General features: G+C 45.8%; 1 pseudogene; it reads right to left on the reverse strand.

Annotated features, from left to right (window-relative positions):
- Positions 1 to 4,712: 4,712 nt before the first annotated feature.
- LOC132491910 (triosephosphate isomerase-like) lies at positions 4,713 to 5,894 on the reverse strand (annotated as a pseudogene).
- Between the last annotated feature and the right edge of the window lie 1,236 nt (positions 5,895 to 7,130).

Below are 7,130 nucleotides of genomic sequence, written 5' to 3' on the forward strand. Positions count from 1 at the left end.
AAAATGCCACATTGGAGGCTTTGAAGATGAAAGGGCCACAAGCCAAGGGATGTAGGTGGCCTGTAGAGGGGCTTTCCCCGGGCCCTCTGTATAATGAGACTCCTTCCATTTACCCACGTTTTCCATTTCCTTTCATTTTCATCCTCTTTGGGAAAGTACCGTGTTTAATTGTACAATATTTTTCTTACTAAAAAACTGTTTCGGGCTTCCCTGGTGGCGCAGTGGTTGAGAGTCCGCCTGCCGATGCAGGGGACACGGGTTTGTGCCCCGGTCCGGGAGGATCCCGCATGCCGCGGAGTGACTGGGCACATGAGTCATGGCTGCTGAGCCTGCGCGTCCAGAGCCTGTGCTCCACAACGGGAGAGGCCACAACAGTGAGAGGCCCGCGTATCGCAAACAAACAAACAAACAAACAAACAAAAAACTGTTTCCCTCATTGCATTATCATTTCCATGAAGGCTGTTCCTGTGTTGTTCACTGTTGACCCAATTCCTAACACTGTGCCTGACATAAAAATTATACTCAATAAATGCGTGTTAAAAGAATGTAGGAAGGGCTTGCCTGGTGGCACAGTGGTTGAGAGTCCGCCTGCTGATGCAGGGGACACGTGTTCGTGCCCCGGTCCAGGAAGATCCCACATGCCGTGGAGCATCTGGGCCTGTGAGCCATGGCCGCTGAGCCTGCACGTCTGGAGCCTGTGCTCCACAACGGGAGAGGCCACAACAGTGAGAGGCCCGCGTACCGCAAAAAAAAAAAAAAAAAAAAAAAGAATGTAGGAAGGGAAGGAGTTCTCACACTTGCTCAGGGTGGCATATTTCTGAGCTGTCAGGGTGTCCCCCGAAGGCCTTGATGTATTGAAATAACAGACTTATAATCACCTTGTGACATGCAGGTGCCCCTGCCCAGATCTCCCTTCAATGAAGAACCTATTGACTCAGCTGCCGGGGTTGTGGTCTGTGGACAGCCTTAGTTACTGGCCCCTTCAGGGATTACCTCACCTGCAGAAAACTGCCTTCCTTAAAGTTATGCCCTTCTCAGGGTGGCCTATATCCAGTGACTGATTGAGATGAGCATTAAGGACTGGCCATTTCAGTCCAGCATGGGACAACTCTGGAGGCCAGTTTAGCTCCAGAGTTCCTTGTGAGATTGTCCAGGGTTGTCATGGGGCCCATACTGTGCTTGATTTCTGCCTTATCCAGTCCTGTGTCCACTTCCCTTCCACAGATGTTGATCCCAAGGACACTCCTTAATAAACATCCTGCATGCTAAACTGTCTTAGAGTCTGCTTTCTGTTAGTTTGACCCCCGTCTCAAACAATCACTAAGCATAGAATTCTTTTGAGCCAGGTAGTTATAATCAGGAACAGAATCCAAAATTTAGGAAAAATGTATACAAGATCTTAATATTAAGGAAATTCTATCCATTAATTCTCTTTTCACTGAGTTAGGAAGACTGCTGTTAATAAAAACTTACCAGTGGGGCCTCCCTGGTGGCGCAGTGGTTGAGAGTCCGCCTGCCGATGCAGGGGATACGGGTTCGTGCCCCGGTCTGGGAGGATCCCATATGCCGCGGAGCGGCTGGGCCCGTGAGCCATGGCCGCTGGGCCTGCGCGTCCGGAGCCTGTGCTCCGCAACGGGGGAGGCCACAACAGTGAGAGGCCCACATACCACAAAAAGAAAAAGAAAAAAAAAAAAAAAAACTTACCAGTGGAATCCCTCAACGTGCTGATCCCCACCCACCTCCAAACATGGTTTGACAGTCACATCAGATCTCTTTCCTAAGTATCTCTTTGATTCATCACCCTCATCACTCTTTTTTTTTTTTAAAGAAGATGTTGGAGGTAGGAGTTAATTAATTAATTAATTAATTACTGCTGTGTTGGGTCTTCGTTTCTGTGTGAGGGCTTTCTCTAGTTGTGGCAAGCGGGGGCCACTCTTCATCGCGGTGCGCGGACCTCTCACTATCGTGGCCTCTCTTGTTGCGGAGCACAGGCTCCAGATGTGCAGGCTCAGTAGTCGTGTCTCACGGGCCTAGTTGCTCCGCGGCATGTGGGATCCTCCCAGACCAGGGCTCGAACCCGTGTCCCCTGCATTAGCAGGCAGATTCTCAACCACTGCGCCACCAGGGAAGCCCCTACCCTCATCACTCTTAATTCAAGCCACCCATTACTTCTCACTTGGTTTAATGAACAACTCTGAGTCCCTTATTTTGTCTTGCTCCAATTTTTCTCCATGCTGGAGTGGCCATTGCCCCACTTAAAGCTCTTTAGTAGCTCCCCATCACCTGTAGCATAGAGTCTAACTCCTGAACATGGCATCCAAAATTCTCTCTGATTGGGCTTCTCCCTATTTCCAGACTCATCTCTGGAATGCCCTAATCACCCTCCCCCCTTTACCACTGCCTCCTTTGTTTTGGTCCTGCCAAAGTTCTCCAAACTGTCCATGCTGGTGCATAGGCCCATCGTGACCTGGACTCTCTTTAGAGCTCTAGCCTTGAATTGTGCCACCACTCCTTCTTTCTAGTCTCAGCCATCCTGAGTGACATGCAGTTCATCAGTATGCCCTGTCCTTGTTTGCCTCTGGGCCTTTGCACATGTTGTTTCCTCTGTCTAGACTATTTTCTCTCTCTCTGACTACCCATCTCCCCGCCTTCTCCTTGCCAAGTTGATTTCCACTGATACTCACCCTTCCTTGATTCCCTGAGGATGAATCTGGTGCCTCTCCTATGTGCTCTTATGGCACCCTGTGCTTGGTCTTTTTTATAATAGCCGTACCATTCATAATTGCCTCTAAACATAACTGTCTCAGCCATTAGACTCAACTTCTTATTCATAGCTGTGAACACAGCAATGAGCATAGTACATAACACATAGAAGGTACTTGGGAAATATTTGATGATGAATGAATGAAGAATCAAAGTCTCATGATAATCCTAATGCATAAGCAGAGTAAACATTTTTTGGCCACATTTTAGAGATATGGAAATTGAGGTTGACTTAGTCAAGGTTGTGTTGCATTCTGACTGCAAATCTAGAGCTACTTACTGGAAATGCCTCAATCCTTCATTCATTCCACATTGTATCATTCTACAACTATTCCACAGGTTTGAAAGCCTGCTATGTGGTTGTGTATTGGGCTCCACTATAGGTGCTGGATTGACATGACCTGTCTTATGGAGCTTACATTCTAGAAGGAAAGATTGACAATAAACAAGTAACAAAATAATGTTGAGTAGAGGTTAAGTTCTATAAAGGAAATATGATGCAGTGACGTGGTTGAGTGCATGTAAGGGAGAGTGGTTCTTTAGAAATGGAGGTCGGGGAATAACCCTTGGAGGGAGTGACATTTGAGCTGAGGTCTGAAAGATAAAGAGCCAGTCACGAGACAAGGCAAAGAAGAGCCTTCCTGGCAAAGGGAAGAGCATGTGCAAAGCTCTGAAATGGGAAAGAACTCGGTGTGTTCAAGGATCAGAAAGAAGACCAGAATGGCAAGATCATAGTGTGTAATGGGAATAGCAGCAGTCTGGATCATGTAGGGCTGGTAGATCCTGGCCAAGAGTTTGGATTTTGTTCTAAATGAAATGGAAAGCCAGTGAAAATTTAAAGAGCAGAGATGGGCGGTTACTTAACCCAGACTGTGATTGTGTCGGAATCCTAATGATACAGGGGATTTGGATGATCAGGATTTCAGGAAATAAAATCCCACATAATTTGGAAAATGTAGTCTAGGATAAGAGCTCTAGAAGCAGTGTGGACCCAGTGGTCATTTTCCCTGGAGAATTACAGGGGCTTTTACAAACCAGATTATGGTTTCTACCAGTACCCTCATACTAATAAACTCCATGTCTCAGTCTCCAGCTTCTTATTTCCAGTTGCCTGCTGGACAGCTCTTCCATACTGTCCTGCAATTTATATCTAAAGGTAGAACTGTTGGTTTGCCCACCTACCCTACCATGCAGTGGTATCCTCCTTCTTTATTAATGATCCATTTATTAAGTTATAGGCATCCTAAATGACAGCCCAGTAACAAAAGCCCAGCTGACCACCAAGTCCTGACATCTTCTACCACCCAAATGCTTTTCAGATTCAGCTTTATTGTCCTTGTCTCTTCTGGTTCTCATCTGCTATCACCAGGACTTTTGCAGCAACCTCCTAAATTATCATTAGCTGTCTTTACTCCAGTCCCGTTTCAAACTCCTGCCAACCTAATCTTATTTTTTTTCCAAATGCAAAGTCTTTCATATTTTATCTCCAATACAAAAGTAATAGTTTCTTGTTAAATTGCCAAATCCTATTACCAAATGAAAACCCAGTGTGCATCCTTCTAGACTTTCTTCTATGATTATACACACATATATACAAATTAGATTATAATATAATTCTGTTTGATGATTTGCCTTTTTATTTAATAGATTGTGAGCATTTTTCTAAATGAATAAATACACAGCTACATCATTTTTGGTGGCTTTGTATTATTCTGTGATATGGATGTACTATAATGTACTTAAATAATTTCCTTTTGAAAGCCATTCAAATTATTTTGCTTTCACGAATGATCTGGAACATCTTTCTATATTTTTTCTACTTGTACCTCTTTCTGTCTTACTTTCTTCAGAAGATTTACTTGATATAGAACTCTTTTTTTTTTTTTTTAGTGCCAGGTGTTTATTTCCCACACACGTGGGACTGCTCACAGACACAACACACACAGGCATTGGCACCGTGGGAGGGAGCAGCACCCTGGCCTCAGCAGAGGACAGGGCTTTCTCTCAGCCCGACCTCATGGCGTGAGATGGGACAGGACGGGTTCTTGCTCCTGCCTTCACTGGGGACTGAGGGGACCCATAAGCAAACACCCCTCCCACCTCTCAGCCAAGCTAAAGCCACCTTGGTGAGAGGTTGAGTTCCAAATGATACAGTAAGTGGAAGCGGGAGTGGCCTGGTCCCAACCATTACAGGGTAGGGTGTAAACGGTAAAGGAAGAGGTACACTTTGGATTAGGCCACAAGAGGCAGCAAGTGACACCATCAGAAGCACGTGTGAAGGTCAGGGGGCAGTACAGTTACTGGGCTTCTGAGCTACCTAGTCCCTGTCTCAGCAGGAAGGGTAGCAGAAACGGGCAGGGCTTAATGTTTGGCATTGATGATGTCCACGAATTCAGGCTTGAGGGAAGTGCCCCCCACAAGGAAGCCATCCACGTCAGGCTGGCTTGCCAGCTCCTTGCAGGTTGCCCCAGTCATAGAACCCCCATAAATGATGCGGGTGCTATGAGCCACTGCATCAGAGATGTTGGACTTAAGCCATCCCCAGAGCTTTTCATGTACTTCCTGGGCCTGTTGGGGTGTCGCAGTCTTGCCAGTACCAATGGCCCACACAGGCTCATAGGCCAGGACAACCTTGCCCCAGTCCTTCACATTATCTGCGATGACCTTGGTTTGCTCAAAAACGACCTTCTCGGTGATGCCAGCTTCCCTCTCATCTAGCTTCTCCCCAATGCAGGCAATTACTCCAAGTCCCTCTGCCAGGGCGTGAGCCACCTTCTGCCCAATCGGCTCATCTGACTCCCCAAAGACGTGCCTTCTCTCCGAGTGCCCCAGGACCACCCACGTGGCTCCACAGTCTTTGATCATGCCAGGGCTGATCTCCCCCGTAAAGGCCCCGTTAGCCACTTTGTAGCAGTTCTGTGCAGCCACTGCAATCTTGGGATCTAGCTTCTGCCGGGCGAAGTCAATGTAGACGGTGGGGGGTGTGCAAACCACCTCGGTGTCGGCCGGCACCTTGGCCGCGTTCAGTGTTGATGAGCTCCCCCAGATTGTTCTTCCGCCCGTTCATCTTCCAGTTCCCCCCAACGAAGAACTTCCTGGAGGGCGCCATTGTGCTGAATCCGGCACACTGAAGGTCATGAGCCGATATAGAACTCTTGATCACATATAATTTCTTTTAATATTGTTGTGGTTTCATGATGTATAGATGATATATAGGTTTTTTTTTTTTTTTTTTTGGCCACGCTGCACAGCTTAGGGGATCTCAGTTCCCTGGCCAGGGACTGAACCAGGGCCATGGCAGTGAAAGCCTGGAATCCTAACCAGTATGCCACCAGGGAACTCCCTGTATAGTTGGGTTTTTAAAAAATTTTTTAAAATAATTAATTAATTAATTTTATTTTTGGCTGTGTTGGGTCTTTGTTGCTGTGTGCAGGCTTTCACTAGTTGAGGCAAGCGGGGGCTACTCTTCATTGTGGTGTGCAGGCTTCTCATTGCGGTGGCTTCTCTTGTTGCAGAGCACGGGCTCTAGGTGCACGGGCTTCAGTAGTGTGGCACGTGGGCTCTAGAGCGCAGGCTCAGTAGTTGTGGCGCATGGGCTTAGTTGCTCTGCGGCATGTGGGATCTTCCCAAACCAGGGCTCGAACCCGTGTCCCCTGCATTGGCAGGCGGATTCTTAACCACTGCGCTACCAGGGAAGCCCTGTATGGTTGTTTCTAATTGGAAATTTTTTGGCATGAGGTGTGAGACAATGTTTTGAACTTTATTTTTCCTAAAATGGTTGGCCAGCTTTCTCAATATTATTTATAGTTTAATCCAAACTTTCTCCAGTGATTTGAGGTGACAACACTGTTATACACTAAATTTTTATTTAACTTTGAGTCTATTTCTGGCCTTTTATTCTCGTCCGTCAGTCTGACTACAAATTCTAGCAAAAATGCCCTGTTGTTTTGAATCTAGTAGCTTTCTAATGGATTTTAATATTTGATAAGCCAAGTCCTCTGCTTTGCTCCTTATTTATGTATTTACTTTTTTTGTGTGGCAAAGATTTGCTTTTTTCCCCACATTTTATTTTTCAAATAAAATTTAGCACCATTGCATCAATCTTCAAAGAACATTTGTTGAGATTTTTATGTTGATTGTATTAAATTTATATGGTATTTTGGAAGAATTGGCCATCTGCAGAACTATCTTTCTAAACTAAATCTGGTGTTATCATTATCCTGCTTAAAAACCTGTCATAGCTCCCCCTAATGGGAAAGTCATATTTCTTTGAATGGCATGTAACACGTTACATATTTTGACCCCTGTGTACCTTTCCTTGTGCTTTAGAGATTTAGAAAATCTTAGATTACAGTACCTCAAAGGAT

The sequence above is a fragment of the Mesoplodon densirostris genome, chromosome 6 (genome assembly GCF_025265405.1).
Source record: "Mesoplodon densirostris isolate mMesDen1 chromosome 6, mMesDen1 primary haplotype, whole genome shotgun sequence".
Taxonomy (NCBI): domain Eukaryota; kingdom Metazoa; phylum Chordata; class Mammalia; order Artiodactyla; family Ziphiidae; genus Mesoplodon; species Mesoplodon densirostris.